Source organism: Esox lucius, chromosome 15 (assembly GCF_011004845.1).
Source record: "Esox lucius isolate fEsoLuc1 chromosome 15, fEsoLuc1.pri, whole genome shotgun sequence".
Lineage (NCBI taxonomy): Eukaryota > Metazoa > Chordata > Actinopteri > Esociformes > Esocidae > Esox > Esox lucius.
Window position 1 is genome coordinate 23,529,359 of NC_047583.1, and position 19,339 is coordinate 23,548,697.

Consider the following 19,339-nt stretch of genomic DNA (forward strand, 5'->3'; position numbering starts at 1 on the left):
AACGTAGATTGACCGGTAAATCGAGAGCTTCGCCTTGCGGCTCAGCTCTTTCTTCACCACGACAGACCGATACATCGACCGCATTACTGCAGAAGCTGCACCAATCCGTCTGTCAATCTCCCGTTCCATCCTTCCCTCACTCGTGAACAAGACCCCTAGATACTTAAACTCCTCCACTTGAGGCAGGCACTCTCCACCAACCTGAAGTGAGCAAGCCACCCTTTTCCGACTGAGGACCATGGCCTCGGATTTGGAGGTACTGATTCTCATCCCCACCGCTCCCCTCCTGGTTTGAAGAGGCCAACACGACAACATCATCCGCAAAGAGCAGAGACGAAATCGTGTGGTCCCCAAACCTGACACCCTCCGGCCCCTGGCTGCGCCTAGAAATTCTGTCCATAAAAATTACGAACAGAACCGGTGACAAAGGGCAGCCCTGCCGGAGTCCAACATGCACTGGGAACAAGTCTGACTTACTGCCGGCAATGCGGACCAAGCTCCTGCTTCGGTCGTACAGGGACCTGACAGCCCTTAGCAAAGGACCCAGGACCCCATATTCCCGAAGCACTCTCCACAGGATGCCGCGAGGGACACAGTCGAATGCCTTCTCCAAATCCACAAAACACATGTGGATTGGTTGGGCAAACTCCCATGAACCCTCCAACACCCCGTAGAGGGTATAGAGCTGGTCCAGTGTTCCACGGCCCGGACGAAAACCAGACTGTTCCTCCTGAATCCGAGGTTCTACTATCGGCCGTATTCTCCTCTCCAGAACCCTGACATAGACTTTCCCGGGGAGGCTGAGAAGTGTGATCCCCCTGTAGTTGGAACACACCCTCCGGTCCCCCTTCTTAAAAAGAGGGACCACCACCCCGGTCTGCCATCCCAAAGGCACTGTCCCCGACCGCCACGCGATGTTGCACAGGCGTGTCAACCAAGACAGGCCCACAACATCCAGAGACTTGAGGTACTCAGGGCGGATCTCATCCACCCCCGGTGCCTTGCCACCGAGGAGTTTCTTGACCACCTCAGTGACTTCAGCCCGGGTGATGGACGAGTCCACCTCTGAGCCCTCATCCTCTGCTTCCTCAATGGAAGATGTGACGGCGGGATTGAGGAGATCCTCGAAGTACTCCTTCCACCGCCCAACGACATCCCCAGTTGAGGTCAACAGCTGCCCACCTCTACTGTAAACAGCGTTAGTAGGGCACTGTTTCCCTCTCCTGAGGCGCCGGACGGTTTGCCAGAATCTCTTCGATTCAGAGTCTTTCCACAATATTCATTGAACTGCTATTTTAGCATATTTTTCCATGGGCCCCTTGTTTATCATTGGCAGCATAGCTAGTCTTTTGTATACCTTTTTCTGTCTGCTTTGTGTTACCCATGTTTGTTGTGCCCATGTCTGTCTGTGGTCCTGGGGGAGGCCAATGGCCATGCCGTAAGAGCGTGCAGGACACATTTCCCCGACATATCATACAGCCTAGTCTAAAACCACCGGAGGGGCTACTCCAAAATAAATTTGAGTAAAGTGTTGACATTTGAAATGCCCTCCATTTGAAATGACCCTGTAGGGGCGGGGCTGTGTACTATATATAGCCTTAGGGTCACAGGATGCCTGAGGCGTTCTGAGCAGGGTGTGGCTGCTTCAACAGGCATGATCCCACCTGTAGTCATCAGGTGCACTTTTGACAGGGAGATGATTCATTGGCTGTTTAATCAAATAAGCCCTTGTACGCCTCTCAGGCCACAGTTGTGCTGTTTATTGTTACATCCTGGTTAACACCCCCATTGGCACCCTGTCTAGTGGTGGCCAAATGTCACCCTTCCAGCATGGCTCAAATTGGGGGGTACATGGGGGTTTTCATTGTTGTAAAAGGAGTTAGCTTATGTTAGCTTGCTTAAAATTGTGGCATTAGATAGTCAATAGTAATGGTAGCAGTGGTGAAGGCCCTAGTCAAAATGAAGGCACTAGATAGTCAATAGTAATGGTAGCAGTGGTGAAGGCCCTAGTCAAAATGAAGGCACTAGATAGTCAATAGTAATGGTAGCAGTGGTGAAGGCCCTAGTCAAAATGAGGGCACTAGATAGTCAATAGTAATGGTGGCAGTGGTGAAGGCCCTAGTCAAAATGAGGGCACTAGATAGTCAATAGTAGTGGTGGCAGTGGTGAAGGCCCTAGTCAAAATGAGGGCACTAGATAGTCAATAGTAATGGTAGCAGTGGTGAAGGCCCTAGTCAAAATGAGGGCACTAAATAGTCAATTGTAATGGTAGCAGTGGTGAAGGCCCTAGTCAAAATGAGGGCACTTGTATTGGTCATGGTCCGTTAAGTTGAGCTTCTTTGATTGGGTTGTTAAAGCGGTTTTGTAAAAGCGAAAACAAAAGTGTTTGCTCTGCTCCTCCCTTAAACCTTGTTCTCTTGATAAACTAAAAGTGTGGAAAAAGCATACAATATGACTTTGGGACAGTAGAGGGCGATGAGCTGGTAGTAGGCATACATGGCTTTACCGAGAGGAAGGAACTAAGGTCATTGCCATCCCTTCTGGAGTTCACCAAGCACGATAAGTGCTCAGACATTGGGTGCTAGACTTTGAGTTGCCGTAAGGGAAAAATGTAACACGCACTAACACCCGAAAAGAAGACTGAATGAACCCTATTCCCTACAAAATGTTGTCACAATACATTCACACACTGTTGCAATTGGGAAGGATGCAGTCAAAAGGAGAAAACCCCACTGACCCTTTTACAGGAATCACAGGGAATGAACAAGCTTTATCTCTCACCTCCTCTCTCTCTGGATCTCTACCCTTTATTTTCCTCTCTCCTCGTCCAGTTCCCTCCATTCTATTCTCCAACACAAACACAGAAAGACACAGACAAACACACGCTCTGTCTTTCTCTTTCAAACGCACTCACACACTGTGCCATTAAGCAAATTGCGAGAAGGTTCGTTCTGGCACTCTGAGTTGCATCTCATCTCATAACTCATCCAGCAAGCCCCCCCCCCCCCCCCCCCCCCCCCGCCCCACGCACACCCCTGTGACCCCAAGGCCCTCCTCACATGCACATGCACACACACATGCACACATATGCAAAGCCCGCCCTGCTCATTCATTGATTAAACAACTGTTGTCACAGTAGGACCGTAAACCAATGGTAAGGCAAATAACATTGTTGTCTTCTGATGTTGTGATGGTCGTGGCGAATGCATATGGTCCAGGGGAGGAAATGACCGGTTCAGGAACTGTTATGTAAACATTTAGAATTGTGTGTGTGTATATATTTTATATGGAAGTGTCTTCTCACCTCAGCTGGCATGACGGTCTCTGTTAATCACAGCCAGGAATGTCGCCATGACACTGTCACCACTTAAATTTTGTTATCGGAGGCAGGCCAGGATGGAGGGCACCTTTAAACCAGATTAACATTTGCCTGTGTATTACATAAGCAAACACAGGGCCTTGATCATGATTAAAATAAGAGGAAAAAGATTATCGCTCTGTGCCTGCCTGCAGAACGATGAGCCCTAAGCAATGAGAGGAGAGAGAGGGTGAGAGTAAGGTTTTCTAAACTGTTTTCAGAGGAAAGCTGATTCTCTCGACTTTCTTTGTTCTGATAAATGTGGATGACACCATGTTGTGTGCCTGCTCCAAACAAACACCAAGTGGAGTTTACTTTGTCCTTCAAGGTCACAAGCGTTCTATTAGGTTTCTTGTCACTCAGAGATTCTGCACGTTCCCTTTGGTCCCGTTCTCCTAATCTTACATTTAGGTTGTGTACTTTCCCCTTTCAGCCTCTGTATGGGTACATGTCATTGCCCTCATTGTCAACCAGAAGCATAATTGGTTAATTGATGCATCAGGTGACCATTCCAGACAGCCGCCCACAGGAAGTGAAGCAATCTGGAAGAATGGTGGATCCTTTTATTCAGAACAGCAGCCCAGCTGTGTTTGGTGAGAGCACATGCTTCCGTTTTGATTTCTGTCGGTTTTGTATGTTTGAATTTAGCTTGAGTAGTTTAAAAAAGGAATAGAAATGTACATATAAAAGTGAATTGAAAATGTTAACTATGTGAATATGGAATAATATAAATATCTTGATTGCCATGTTTGAATACAACCATGCCTCGTAATGAATACGTGTTGGAACTGTTCCTTTGGCTGTCTGCCTCCGCTTCACTCTGCGTGATCAGTCCCAGATCCAGAACCTGTTGCTTTCCCAACTGTGACATACATTTTAAAAACCAAACTATGTACACAAAACAACTGAATGTGTCATAATGCTGGCCCACACTGCACAGGCATTTGCGGCGGCGGTCTCCTCGTCCTCTGGGTTTCGGTCTATCACTGACCCCCTAACACACACGACACCCTGCGCTCTCTCCCCTTATGCTACCTAGCTCCAGCAGCGAGTCCCACCCCCGGCCCAACCCTGTCTGGCATTCCCCCACACAGACCCCTCCACCCTGGACCCCTCCAGCAGACACTGCCCCCTCCCTCCACCCTCCGTGTTAATGATTACCCGCTAAGGCTCCCGCTTTGTGAATAAAGGGGATAATTGGCTATCATTGTCTCCCTCAGCCCTGGTGCTGTTCAGAGCAGTCATGGTGGAGGCTGCGGCCAGATGCCCAGCGATCACACTCAAAGCTCCCTAATTAGAGTGAACCTGAGGACCACAGCGCCACACAAAGCAGGAAAAGGGCAATTAATGCTAAAGTCCTCCCCCCTCCTTATTTCTCTTCACTTCCTTCTGCAGCCCACCCCCCGCCCCCCCCCTCTGTCCATCTGTCAGAATGTGCAGGTGAAAGGATGGCCAAGGAGGCTGATCTACTTTTTTCTCACACACACACACACACACTCACAAAAAAGAGAGGTCCATATGGAGAACCGTATGGCCGACAGCCCGATCTCCACCCTTTATCACACACACACACACCACACACACACTCTACACTTAAACACAGCTTAACAATTATTAGGGTAATATCCCATAACTTTCTAACAAACATATCCCTATCCCTTTCTAAATATCAGTCATCCCACATACATTAGATAACGGTCATTGCGTTTGTTTTTTGAAATCCATGTACACGCAAACAACATGCTAACAGGAAGATTACAGATTACTAATTTGCATCTTCCCAATGCAGGGGTCCATTAGGTATTATAATGACTATGGAATGGAGATAGGATATGCCTGGGGGAATAATTGCTATATCCATGAATTAATTCAAACCTCCATAAGGTGTATTTACTTAAGCAATTTAAAAGCCTTAACAGTATGCCATCAGGTATCAGTGATATTCAAATGACCCATTTGTACCTTCTTATTTTTTATTTAAAAAAATTGGGGGATGACGGAAATACACAGAATAGTGACATATTTACCTCCGTACTCATTTAAATGCATTTCAGATTAATCTGTAGGAGCGGAGCACGTTCACCATTAAAAGAACCTTTTAGCATGGCAGCGACGTAGCAAGCGTCCTAAATGTATTTACATTATTCATGAGACTAGATTTGGATAATGCTGTCCTCCACTATTCATTCCCTATGGTGAGTTAACATGTATTAAGAGCGATTTGGGGAGATGTGGGTTCACAGTGAATGGGTTTACATTACCCAGCCAGCTAATAGGGTTGAGTGAACAAATTTCATGCAGTTCATACCCATGTAACAATAATGGAATTCTATGGAGGCACAAGACTTTAAGATCCCTGGGTATTCAGGCCTTTATTGTGAATATCTTGGTAATCAATTTCATTGGGTTTTAACAGAAGCTGATGACCTGTGCTTGAACCGGCCACATTTAGCAGATTTGCTTTAAAGACTGCACTAAACACGTGTCCTGATGGATAAGAGTACAAAGAGGTGCTGATTATTCTCGGTGTTGTGTTGCGGTAAACAGGACTTTTCACAGACTCACGCTAAAATCCTGTGTTAGCCACAGGAAAATGTTGTAGAATGGCTGAGAACTGTAGTGTCTCATGGTACAATTAATGAGCGACTGTGTGAGCATTCCTGATGGCCCCATGTTCCCCTCGAGGCCTTGGTCTGAGCTAGTGCACTTCTCAGGGAGTATTCCGTACATCTGTGTTTAGCTTTGTTGCCCTCTTCATCTTCCTCTCAGGGAGTCTTTTGTCCTTTTCCTCCTGACATTTCCTAGCAAGTCAATCAACACCTCACAATGGCGGCGTCACGACAGCGACGTATGTGCCAGGAAACAACAGCGTCTTTGTGACTTTAACAAGTTTAACAACTCCGCCGCCATCGGGACAGGCGAGATGTGCTGTGATGACAGTCAGTCAGAACAGAAGACCTGCAAACAACGGCGTGTCGTGTGATGCAGGACCTAACACCGGGTACACAATGGATCAAAACAGTCCCATCCCAAGCCTATTAGCTTTCATCATTTCGTCGTCATGACATCTGTATTATCTCGTTGTGTGACCATTACATTAAAACGTCATTTTTATAATGGGAATGTTTTCTGTAAGACGCGCAAAAATAGCAGAATACTGTATTTAATAGCTGCATGGACAATGTGGGAAGCGTTCCCAGTGACACCCAATGCATTACTTTCGACAACAGCCTATGGTTGATGCCATATGCACTACAGTACATAGGGAGCGGAACACGCCCTCAGGCTCATAACACTTGCCTGGACGAGAGCGACTCTTTTAATCAGTCCCTTTGAAAGTGTGGAGAGAGTCCCTAGAAAGGACAGTTGTTCCCTGCCCGCGCCACAAACGGCACTCCATTCCCTCTGTAGGGCACTTCGTTTGTCATGGCTCACCGGGCGATAGCAGTGCCCTACGCAGGGACTAGGGGGAGGTTTTGGATACCAGCAGTGTGCTGTGGTATCAATGTAATCTGCTGCCAGATGCACAAGATCGTTATCTTAATAATGACCATCAAAATTATATTTTAATGCTGAGATCGGCACTGGCAGGCACGCCATTCCACCCCGGGGAGAGAAGGGCTTGGTGCAGACAGACACACTGCTCCTGCTAGATGTTATCGCCAGGCAGCCAGCGCTATCAGATCTGCCTCCGAGGATGAGTGGCTTACCAAAAAATAGAGCTGGCGAGGAACAAAAAACATCGGAGAGGAACTTGCAGGACAACGAGTAGAGGATGGAAACGCTGCGGAAACGCTGCGGAAACACAGCCCAGGCCATGAAGATGTTGACAGCGTCTCTGTCTTCGGCCCTGTATCTCCGGCTGTCTGTCTGTCGATCGTTTTGGTCTCCATCTCTTTCTTGGCTTGCAGGATTTCTTTGTACTATGACTTGCAAATCGTCCAACCCCTTTTATTTGCATGTCTAACATATGAGTCTATAATCTCTGTGTGGATCTTACAAAGAAAATCACACGCACACCCTGATAAACCTGCCAATAGAAATGTGCATTAGTGTGCTGAGAGAAAGAAAAATCCCAATTACACAAGTCTTGACTTGATTGAAGCTGCAGTAATACACACTGAAATATAGGAGTACCTTACATATTGTGTTACTGGACAACTATGTGTCCAATATCATCATCATGATTTTATAATGAGAAAAAGAGAACGAGAATGAACGGGAGAGCGAGATGGCTAGAAAGGGAGAGAATGAGAAGAGGGGAAAAAGAAGGGAGGGAGGCCTATTTATCACTCTAATTACGGGAGGCATATCAGAGGCCCGGTGCGTTGGGACGGTCTGACTCAGGGAAACGTCTTCTGCGGAGGTCGCAGACCAGCCGGGAAGCCTGCTGAATATTAATAGAGGGACGGAGGGAGGACGGCGAGGGAGGACGGCGAGGGAGTAGAGGTGCGGACAGGGAGATGCCTTTTATTAGAGAGACTAATGGTGCACTTGAGTAAACATCCTTTCCAATATCTAGGATGTTGCTCTGACCCCCTCCCCCACCCTCCCCCCACTCCCACCCCCACCTCCACCACCACCATCTATCTCCCTCTCTCCCCCTCCCTCCCTCCCTCTCTCCCTCTATATATATCTCTCTCTCTCTACCTCTCTCTCTTCTGGCCTGTTTTAAATAAAGCGTGGTGCAGACTGGATGTGGGCAGGTCAGGTGGTTCAGAATCCTGATATTGCACGCTGCCGTTCGTTATGACGCGGGGTTAACCCCTCACGTGCCCGGGACTCCGCGACGTACCAGGGAGAGCCTGCCCCTTGTTCCAGCGCTGTTTCAGCGTTCTTTCAGTGGTTGAACACGCGTCGGGTACTGTTGATGTGTTTGTGAGGCGTATGTGCTTTTAAGTCATTTGACTCTTCATAGAGGCATCCATTCTCATACTCAGTCGGTGCTTAAATCTGGACTGCCTTTCTCTTTGTGATGTAGGCAATTTACATAGCAGAAGACTGTCTCAAGTCATGGCAGTACATAGCTTATTCATAATTTAGCTTAAGGAATGGCCCCTTATTCCCTATGGAGAGACAGAGAAATATGTGTTCAACCTGTCTGGCATACATTTGCCTCTGTAAATCAAGGTACCACTGTCTGGTCTTGTTCCACTGGAATGTGGCCGCTTTTACCAGACCAAACGGCATTCATGGAGAGAGGGAGAAAAAAGAAAGACAGAGAGAAAGACAGAAAGAGATACAGAGAGAAGCTTGAGGGAGCCCACCCCTTTATAACGTGTACAGTAATGTCCAAACGGACCTTTTTATTTTTTCATCTACATAGGAATATTGCAATAACCATTCAATTTGATCGCGAGCCGAGATTTCCAAAAGGTCAACTTATCTCGCAGACGCACATACGCAAGCAATGGAGGGAGAGACAGAAGAAGAGAAGTCTGTAATGATAATTCACTGCTCAGACAATGAAAGGAAGAAGATGTTATCATTAAACAACATCTACACACGGGGGGGGGGCATGTTTTTTGCAGGACTGGCAAAGGGGAAAGGCTTATCAAATCCAATCTGCATGATTAAAACCCACCATTCCGGACTGGGTGCCCCCCCCCCATCAGGCCATCACACCTTGTGTCTCCCTCAGCCCAACCTTTCATCGTTGTGCTTGGTTCTGTAAGAGAAGGTGAACAGCCTGCCCCTGTTAGTCTGAACCTTGCTCAAGTGGAGTTGATTATCTGTCAGTCCTGTTTCTCCAGCTCTTTCCCTCTCTCTCTCTCCCTCTCTCTCTCTTTCCTTCAAGCTCTCTCACCCCCCTTTTTCTCAGTCTCTGTCAATCTCTTCTTCTTTCCTCTCTCCTCCCCTCTGTCCTTCTCTCCTTCCATCTACTTCTCTTCTTCCTTATTCTCTCCATCCATCTCCTTCTATCTCCCTCCCTCCCTCTTGCTCTCCCTCTCTCCTTCCCCTTCTGTGAAGCCTCATCTAAGGTCAAATTTAAATGTAAAAAGCCTCCACTCTTCTCAAAGAGTAATGAAGGTCTCAAGGGTGGTGTGGATAAGGGGTTTGAAGGGAGGATGTTTTGGAGAGGAAGAGATGGCTGCTTTTAGAGCTAAAGAGCCTGGCATTGACCACAGGCTTGGGGCAATACCACAGACCCCTGCCAGAACCTCTGGGTGCTGAGAGAGAAGGATTGGATTGCTTTCTGTCTCTATCTCTCTCCATCTCCTCTTTCGCTCTCTCCTTGTCTCTCCTTGTCCATCCTCACTCTGTATCCATCTGCTCTCACTCTCTTCTCCTCTCTTCTCCTCTCTTCTCCTCTCTCTTCTTTGTCCTCTTTCAGGCCCTGAACTGGTCTAGCTGTTTGGCACAGTGAGTTTTCGGATTCTTCAAGAACTGAGTGGTTCTGACAAACGGAACAAGCTGGCAGCTTTAACCTCCACGTTTCTGGACCAGGTGAACCACAGAACAGCCAGAGAAATGAGATTCAAAGAGAGGCTACATGACAGCCAAAATGAATGCCAGATACTGACAAGAAGAGATGGTGAAAGACTAGTTCTATATACAGGAAATACCTGGGCAAGGCCAAAGAGAAGGGCTTTAGCTGGGGAAGGTTCCAAGTTCCTGGAGAAGATAGAAAAAAAATACAAATTAAAGGTAGAAAATAGAGGGGAAAACGAACAGCCAGCTATTGGACAGAACCCCATAGGGAATCCAACATAGGGCGAGACAACAGCAGAGGAAGAGCCAAATATGGGTCAAATGAGTTCTGTAATAGAGACTCCGGAGAGTAAGAGGAAATAAACTGCTATTTTAATCAGAGCAAAATCATAGAAGAACCATCTTAAGAACAATGGACTCCAAAAGGAGGAGCAAGGATAGGAAGGAAGGTTTGATGAGAGGTCAGCTTGGGAAAAGAGCAAAAGGTTCAAAGAGTGACCATGGCTGAGACAGAACCTGAGTGAAACAGAAAAAGGTTGCGAGAAGGACAGTTCATTTAAGATGACAGCTGGCTGAAGGCCAGAGGAGAACACATGCAGGCTCCAGCCTGATTCCTTAGACATAAGAACCAGCGCTCATGTGTGGTCTGGTATTCAAGGTCATTAAGGACGTTTGAAAAGGTTATTGTTAAAGTGGACTGAAAAGAAACTGGGAATGGTCAGAGTGTGAGTACAATGAGCATTTGTAATATTTCCTTATGTGGTAACTTCAACCGCTCCCACCCTATAGCCCTCTGCCAATCAGATATCATATCAGGATCCATATCCAACCAGAACTCAGATTGGTCCTGTCTGCCTGATTCGTCCCATCCATCTTTCCCCGTGAGTCAATAGGTCCCCATGAATTCTGTCTGGTCAAAGCCAGTGGTCACTAAGCGGCTCTTTAGTAACCGGATAGAGGGTTTTCTCTGGGGCATAGCAGGGCTTTTCACAGCAGCCAGATGAAACGGAAAGAGAGCTGTGTGAAGCCGTCTGGAGGTGATGTGCGGCCTGGCCCCACACCGCAGAGCCCAGAGACACCGCGTTCGGCAGGAGCCTGGTTTTACCCCGCTCTTTCATTTTGGTGTAACCCCCATGCATCCACTGCCCTCCAGAGAAACCATTGATTAAGCCTTTTTGGGGGAACGGAAAAGTGCTTTTTTTCCTCATGCTTTCTCTATTGCTTTTTTTGGTAATATAGCTGGTTCCTGTCCTCGATCATACTCGGCCAGCATAGTACACTGGTTGTGGGAAAAGGGTTTTACTAGGCTCAGAGGGTTGGGCACACAAAGCCAGACTCAGATGTAACAGACTAAATAAAGAACAGGGCTCCTTTTCATGTGTTGGGTCATGGTGAATTCTCAGTGACACAGGCTTTTTTAAGGCGGTGATAAGTCGTAATGTGCACCGTAGTGTAGCCAGCTAGCGTGTTTCATAACGAGAGTCTGACAACCTTCAAGTGAAGCAGCGGCCAGCTGAAGCAAAGTCTCCCATTCCACCCGGAGATGCTCGGCGTCCGAAGCGGTAACCTTTTCTCCGCCGTGGCGCACTGCGTTTGACCAGGGCCCGGGCAGGAGTAACATACCACACGCTAGACAGAATGCAGTTTGGGACACAGGCAGTGTCAGGGCAAGTGATAGCGTCACCCATCTCCACCCCCCCCCGGGGCATTCCCAGGATAATTGCAGGCTACGACAATACAATTAATGTGTCTGACTGAGGTCTGAAAAGGAAGGGGAAAAAAAGAAATAAGAAATGTAATATTTTAATTGAGGTGGATTTACGTTCGCCGCGTTTCAGCGGCGGAGACCGAGCCGCTTTCCCTTGACAATAACACTTTGCAGCCCTGACGGCAGAGCTGGAGGCATTCCCATCCCTGACCTCAATTTGCGGACTTCGTAAAAAGGTCTGTGGAAATGTAGCCCTTTAGTGCAGTAGGTAATTACTAATGTTAGGATTTCTCCTTGGGGAAGAATGCAATACCTCTGTCACTCGAACAGCTTCCATACTGCAGGCCAGGCAGAGGGCCAATCGGCTCCTGTGGAATCCAGCGCATTAACCTTTCGGACATGGACTCATCCGGCTGTAAATTAGAGACTAATTAAAACACGCTCATCATTTTGCCGTCATCACACCAGGAAAATCTTACTGTCTCACGTCGCCTTCTGACGTTTGTTTCAGGGCAGCTGCAGATACACTCATCATCTCGCACATGCACACACGCAAACACACACCTACACACACGCACAAACACACTTCGCACACACGCTCATCATCTTAACGCTGTGCAACGCCGATGAGGAAGAAAGGTACATGAAGCCATGGCTGTTACACTGGAGGTGGGGCCAAGGGGTCATGTTTAGGTGTCATTTATCAAGGTGTCATATTTAGGTGTTGTTTTTCAAGGTGTTATGTTTAGGTGTCGTTTATCAAGGTGTCATATTTAGGTGGTGTTTATCAAGGTGTTATGTTTAGGTGTCGTTTATCAAGGTGTCATATTTAGGTGGTGTTTATCAAGGTGTTATGTTTAGGTGTCGTTTATCAAGGTGTCATATTTAGGTGGTGTTAAACAAGACGTTATGTTTAGGTGTTGTTTATCAAGGCATTATGTTTAGGTGTTGTTTATCAAGGTGTTATGTTGAGGTGTCGTTTATCAAGTTGTTATGTTTAGATGTTGTTTTTCAAGTTGTTATGTTTAGGTGTTGTTTATCAAGGTGTCATATTTAGGTGTTGTTTATCAAGGTGTCATATTTAGGTGTTGTTTTTCAAGGTGTTATGTTTAGGTGTCGTTTATCAAGGTGTCATATTTAGGTGTTGTTTATCAAGGTGTTATGTTTAGGTGTTGTTTATCAAGGCATTATGTTTAGGTGTTGTTTATCAAGGTATTATGTTGAGGTGTTGTTTATCAAGGTATTATGTTGAGGTGTCGTTTATCAAGTTGTTATGTTGAGGTGTTGTTTATCAAGGTATTATGTTTAGGTGTCGTTTATCAAGTTGTTATGTTGAGGTGTTGTTTATCAAGGTATTAAGTTCACGTGTCGTTTATCAAGGAGTTATATTTAGGTGTTGTTTATCAAGGTGTTATATTTAGGTGTCGTTTATCAAGATGTTATATTTAGGTGTCGTTTATCAAGGTGTAATTTTTAGGTGTTGTTTATCAAGGTGTTATGTTTAGGTGTCGTTTATAAAGGTGTCATGTTTAGGTGTTGTTTATCAAGTTGTTATGTTTAGGTGTCATTTATCAAGCTCTTAACCAGTTTCAGAGCAGAGGACATGTCATGCTTGAGATTACCTGGGATATAGGGGACTGTGTGTGCGTGTGTGTGTAAGCGCATGTGTGTGTTGGTAGAAAGACAGACCGACAGACGTGTGGATTATGTGTAAATTGTTTAATCCACTGCTATGATGCTCCAGTTCCATCCTAGGACTTCTTATCTACTCCCAGGAGTATATCTCTCTCTCTCCCATGTAATGCCTATGGACTATATCTCTCTCTCTCCCATGTAATGCCTATGGACTATATCTCTCTCTCCCATGTAATGCCTATGGACTATATCTCTCTCTCCCATGTAATGCCTATGGACTATATCACTCTCTCTCCCATGTAATGCCTATGGACTATATCTCTCTCTCCCATGTAATGCCTATGGACTATATCTCTCTCTCCCATGTAATGCCTATGGACTATATCACTCTCTCTCCCATGTAATGCCTATGGACTATATCTCTCTCTCCCATGTAATGCCTATGGACTATATCACTCTCTCTCCCATGTAATGCCTATGGATTATATCTCTCTCTCCCATGTAATGCCTATGGACTATATCTCTCTCTCCCATGTAATGCCTATGGACTATATCTCTCTCTCCCATGTAATGCCTATGGACTATATCTCTCTCTCCCATGTAATGCCTATGGACTATATCTCTCTCTCCCATGTAATGCCTATGGACTATATCACTCTCTCTCCCATGTAATGCCTATGGACTATATCTCTCTCTCCCATGTAATGCCTATGGACTATATCACTCTCTCTCCCATGTAATGCCTATGGACTATATCACTCTCTCTCCCATGTAATGCCTATGGACTATATCACTCTCTCTCCCATGTAATGCCTATGGACTATATCTCTCTCTCCCATGTAATGCCTATGGACTATATCACTCTCTCTCCCATGTAATGCCTATGGACTATATCTCTCTCTCCCATGTAATGCCTATGGACTATATCACTCTCTCTCCCATGTAATGCCTATGGATTATATCTCTCTCTCCCATGTAATGCCTATGGACTATATCTCTCTCTCCCATGTAATGCCTATGGACTATATCTCTCTCTCCCATGTAATGCCTATGGACTATATCTCTCTCTCCCATGTAATGCCTATGGACTATATCTCTCTCTCCCATGTAATGCCTATGGACTATATCACTCTCTCTCCCATGTAATGCCTATGGACTATATCTCTCTCTCCCATGTAATGCCTATGGACTATATCACTCTCTCTCCCATGTAATGCCTATGGACTATATCTCTCTCTCCCATGTAATGCCTATGGACTATATCTCTCTCTCCCATGTAATGCCTATGGACTATATCTCTCTCTCCCATGTAATGCCTATGGACTATATCTCTCTCTGTCACCCAGGTAATAACTCAGGACTATAGCTGTCTCTCTGTCTCCCAGGTAATACCTCAAGCCTAAAGCTCTTTCTCTTTATTTCTCTCTCTCTCCCTCTCTGCGTGTGTAATAGAAAGGTAATAGACAGAGTGAAGGATTACTTTGAAATATGTTTAGAGAGAGAAGAGGAATGAAGAGACCTTCTAGAAGATCTAAAGTCTTAACTTTATGGGCTCTATGGCAAAATGACTGTTATGATTGAAAAGGATAAAGAGAATGAAGGAGATGGACACTGTTATGTATTTTCTGCAAGACAGGTTTGTGCCTATCAGGCCATCTGCTTCTAATAGAACATCAATTGATGTGAACAGGAACAGAGAGCAATTTGTTTTCTCACCAGGGGGCGGGAGAGAGGGAGGGATAAAGTGGGGAGGGGACTGGTTAAAGCCCCTCCCCTTGTCTCCTTCTCTCTCCGTCTCTTTCTTAAACACAGAAAAACACACACTAAAGAAATATATGTACACACAGAATTGCAGAGACCCTCACACATTCAGAAATGTACACACACACACACACCACACAGAAATGTAAACACACACACACAGAACTCCACACACACACACACACACACACACACGCTCGACATTGGCACTGCTAAGAGACTGCAGTGTCTCTGAAATGGCCGAAAGTGTATGTCTGTCTTTGTATGTGTGCGTCTGTGTTTGTCGGGGGGGCGGGGGAGGGTGTATGCGTGTGCATGTGTGTGTGTGTGCATGAGGAAATACGTGTGCATTTGTGCTAATTGCGTGTGCATGCATGCGTGTGTTTCAATGTGTGTATTTGTGTGTATTGGCTACGGCTGGGCTGGCTGGCATTACAGAGGGGGGTTGAGTAGAGGGAGAGGAGAGGGTTAGTCCAAATAGCCTGATTGGGCCAGCTGGCAGACTCAGTCCTTTGTACAGCCCAGCCTCTCATATTGTCTGCTTGGTTTACAAATAAACATGGCAGGCCCAGGACTCGGGCCACGTTTAAAGTCACTTGATTGGTGTTGCGCTTAGCATCTCATGAGGACAAACCCAACCTGGCTATATGTCCATCATCCTTGTTCGATCCTAACCCTGACCTTACCCCCAACCTGACCTCCAGTGATCCTAACCCTGACCTTACCCCCAACCTGACCTCCAGTGATCCTAACCCTGTCCTTAACCCCAACCTGACCTCCAGTGATCCTAACCCTGACCTTACCCCCAACCTGACCTCCAGTGATCCTAACCCTGACCTTACCCCCAACCTGACCTCCAGTGATCCTAACCCTGTCCTTAACCCCAACCTGACCTCCAGTGATCCTAACCCTGTCCTTAACCCCAACCTGACCTCCAGTGTTTCACTGCTGACCCTACCTCCTGGATATATCTGAGCTGCATCAGAGTTCACAGCTGAGGAATTGGCTGGAAACAAAATAATACATTCCATATAAATCTCTCTCTTCCTTTTCTCTCCCATGTTCCTCTTCCAGTCCCATCTATCTCTCACTTTCTCTCATTCCCTCTTTTCCCCTCCTTTTTAAAGATAAATAATAGCTGCCTTATTGCATAAATCCCTCTCTCCCGCCCTGCTCCCACTCCTCCCTCATTCTCTCCCCTCTCTCCCTCCCTCCCTCTGGTCCTGGGAGCTACTTGGTCTTAATTACCTCAGGTTAGCCCCTAAAGCAATCATCTTTGTTTGTTAAAACGGCCGTTATCTGCCACAGTAAGGTCCATAAATAAAACATGGCCAAGATTACAATGTCATGTTCCTAAGGACTTTAGGACCCTGCTTTACAGCTACTGATCACAACATAACCAACTAGCAAATCCTCCCTGAACACCACAGAGCAGAGCACAGCACTGACCCCAGCGGTTCCTCTCTCCCTTGCCATTCTACATCCCCCTTTCATCTCCCACCCCCCCATCTCCCCTCTTCCATTCTCTTCTGTTATCTGATGTGTACTGGTAGGACCTGTCATGGCTGAGTGATCTAGCAGGGGCACATTGTAAGTTCCCAAAGATGTAAATAACCTCCTCCTCTGGTTCAAGGTGGGACGTCAGTTCACTGTCATTTGTTTACTTTATTACCACCAAGGGGAGGACCCACCCCCTGCCCTTACAACCCAGAGGGAGGGGATTAGGGAGGTTTGGGGAGTAGGGAGAGGGAATCAGATGGGGGAAAGCTGTAGGATAGGGGATGATGGCCTAAAACAAGAGAGAGAGGACAATAGAAGGTAGGCAGGGTTAGATAGATATGGTATGAGCAGTAAGTTGGAGAGGGTATGAGGAGTTAGGTGAAGAAGATAGGAGGGGTTAGGTGGAGAATGTAGGAGGGGTTAGGTGGAGAATGTAGGAGGGGTTAGGCGGAGAAGGTAGGAGGGGTTAGGTGGAGAATGTAGGAGGCGTTAGGCGGAGAAGGTAGGAGGGGTTAGGTGGAGAATGAAGAAGGCGTTAGGCGGAGAAGGTAGAAGGGGTTAGGTGGAGAATGTAGGAGGCGTTAGGCGGAGAAGGTAGAAGGGGTTAGGTGGAGAAGGTAGGAGGGGTTAGGTGGAGAAGGTAGGAGGGGTTAGGCGGAGAAGGTAGGAGGGGTTAGGTGGAGAATGAAGGAGGCGTTAGGCGGAGAAGGTAGGAGGGGTTAGGTGGAGAATGTAGGAGGCGTTAGGCGGAGAAGGTAGAAGGGGTTAGGTGGAGAAGGTAGGAGGGGTTAATGGTGGCTAATTAAGAAATGAGGGGATGTGGGGGCAGGGCATCTTGAAGAAAACATATTCTATTAAGAGCATTTGTGTCCACCACATATGGACCCTGCTCTGGCCTGCTACCTACGAACAACCAGGATGGCTGATACATGTGGACAGATACAGATACAAACACTACAACAGCCTAACTACCCAGCTTATAGTCATTATACAGTATGTCTAACATAAAGATGCACTATGATAACTTATGGGAATCTGATAAATGGTCCCTGGTTTGAAGAGAATTAGCATTTGGGATGGATAGTGTGATTTTACTATTTACTTATCAACTATACAAACACTATAATTTAGGCTAAATAGCCTAAATGAGAGAACTTTCATTGACAAATAACCTGCAGAGTCTTTTCAATAACTGGATGAATGTGATAACAAAGAGGAAAGATAATGAACAAGACAGGAAGTGGGAACAGGCGACTAGCAGGGTATGTGTATAATGATTAATACACTGTAAATAAAATCAAAATGAGATATGAGAAAAGAATAAAGGAAATCCACAGGAAGCCGATAAATATTGACGCTGATACTCTCAATGGTTCTATGTTCTCGCCCAATCCTCTCTCTCGCTCTCTCTAGTGTTTTATCTCTTTTTCTCTATCTGTTTGCCTCTCTTCCCCAACTCTCGCCACTCTCTCTCTCTAGGCATATAATCTCCATTTTACACTAACCTCCTCTCTACTTAAAAAGAGAATCGCCTTCAGTGGTCAGATTCTGATCCAATCTGCTGGCTTTAATGTAAGCAGATTTACAATCAGGGAGGAGGAATCCAATCAAACCAAGGGGACAGAAGAGAAGGGAGGCGGAGGGGGGGAGGAGGTGGGAGGAGGGAGGACGCACAACCATCTAGGTCAGTTTGGGGAACAACTGCTACAGGCGATAAGATTAGAAGTGAAAAGGAGGCCCATGCTTCGTATTTCACTGGGAGGAGCAGTCAAAGATGCACCACTAAATCACCCAGCACTGAATACCACGCTCCTCAGCACAGTCTCTTCGTTTCTCTTTTTTCTTAACATACAGACATGCTAATGCTCATTCTTATCCTCCCTCCTCTCTCCCTCTTCACTTTCTTCTTTTGGTTTTTCACTACGTGGACGCCGGAGAGAGAAACGCGCCGCATCGACACGACGCCGGGTGATTTCCAATGAATAAAACTTTGTTTTCATCTTTCCGCGTCCCTTCCGTCTCTTTTTCAGCTCCCTAATTTGCCTCCTCCTTCCCTTCTACAACCCCCCCCTTCCGCAGCCCCCACCCCGATGCCTCCGTCCCCTCCACCCCCTCCTCCACCACCATGGCACTCTCCTCCTCCTTCCTTTCCCATTTCTAAAGCTTAACTTCATTGTCTCAAACCTCCTTTCTTTCATCTTAAGACAAAGATTTATGTAAATCTTTGGGCCTGGCGTTAATGCGAGGCGCCGTGTGAGAAATAGCATCCCTAAATCGGCGTATTGTTGTTGGAAATGACAAGGCTGCCTGCTAATCCCACAATGCGATCATCCAAATGTGTCATAATGCTGTGTGTAGGCAGGCCAATCTGAATATCAAAAAGACGCCGCTCGCCGCCACGCACCTCTCCTCTGCTGCCTGCGCCTAGCTCCCTTCATTCCTTCACTTCTTTACAGACATTGTTTTCCTTTTTTTCCCTCGTCTCTTTTTTCTCGTACAGCACTCGCCCCGTTTGCTAAGAGAAAGGAAACGTGGTCAACTCTGAAGTTCTACTGTTTCTGTAGTTTGTTTACAACAGGATTCATATTAAACGTACGTACTTCTAGTTTTACTTTTTAGACATTTTTTTTTTGGGCCTTGTCGGCCCCAAGAGGTGCAAGTTGAGGGCGAGGGGGAAATAAAGGACTGCCCGTCTTTAAATGTGTCTCAAGTGGCAGCGTATGTACTAGTTATTAGGGGACACACTAACGTCTCAGTGGGTTAAATTACAACAGCAGATTAATCGATCTGTTTACTAAAGTTCAGACTGTCTTCATTTGCATTATGCGTTTGTAATTCAACCACACCAATACCATGACTTCATGAAATGGTTCTAATTACCTGAGTCAGGTTTTCTATAGTTCCAGCATTAGAATTGTAGTGGTGTCCTTGTGCCTTCACTACTC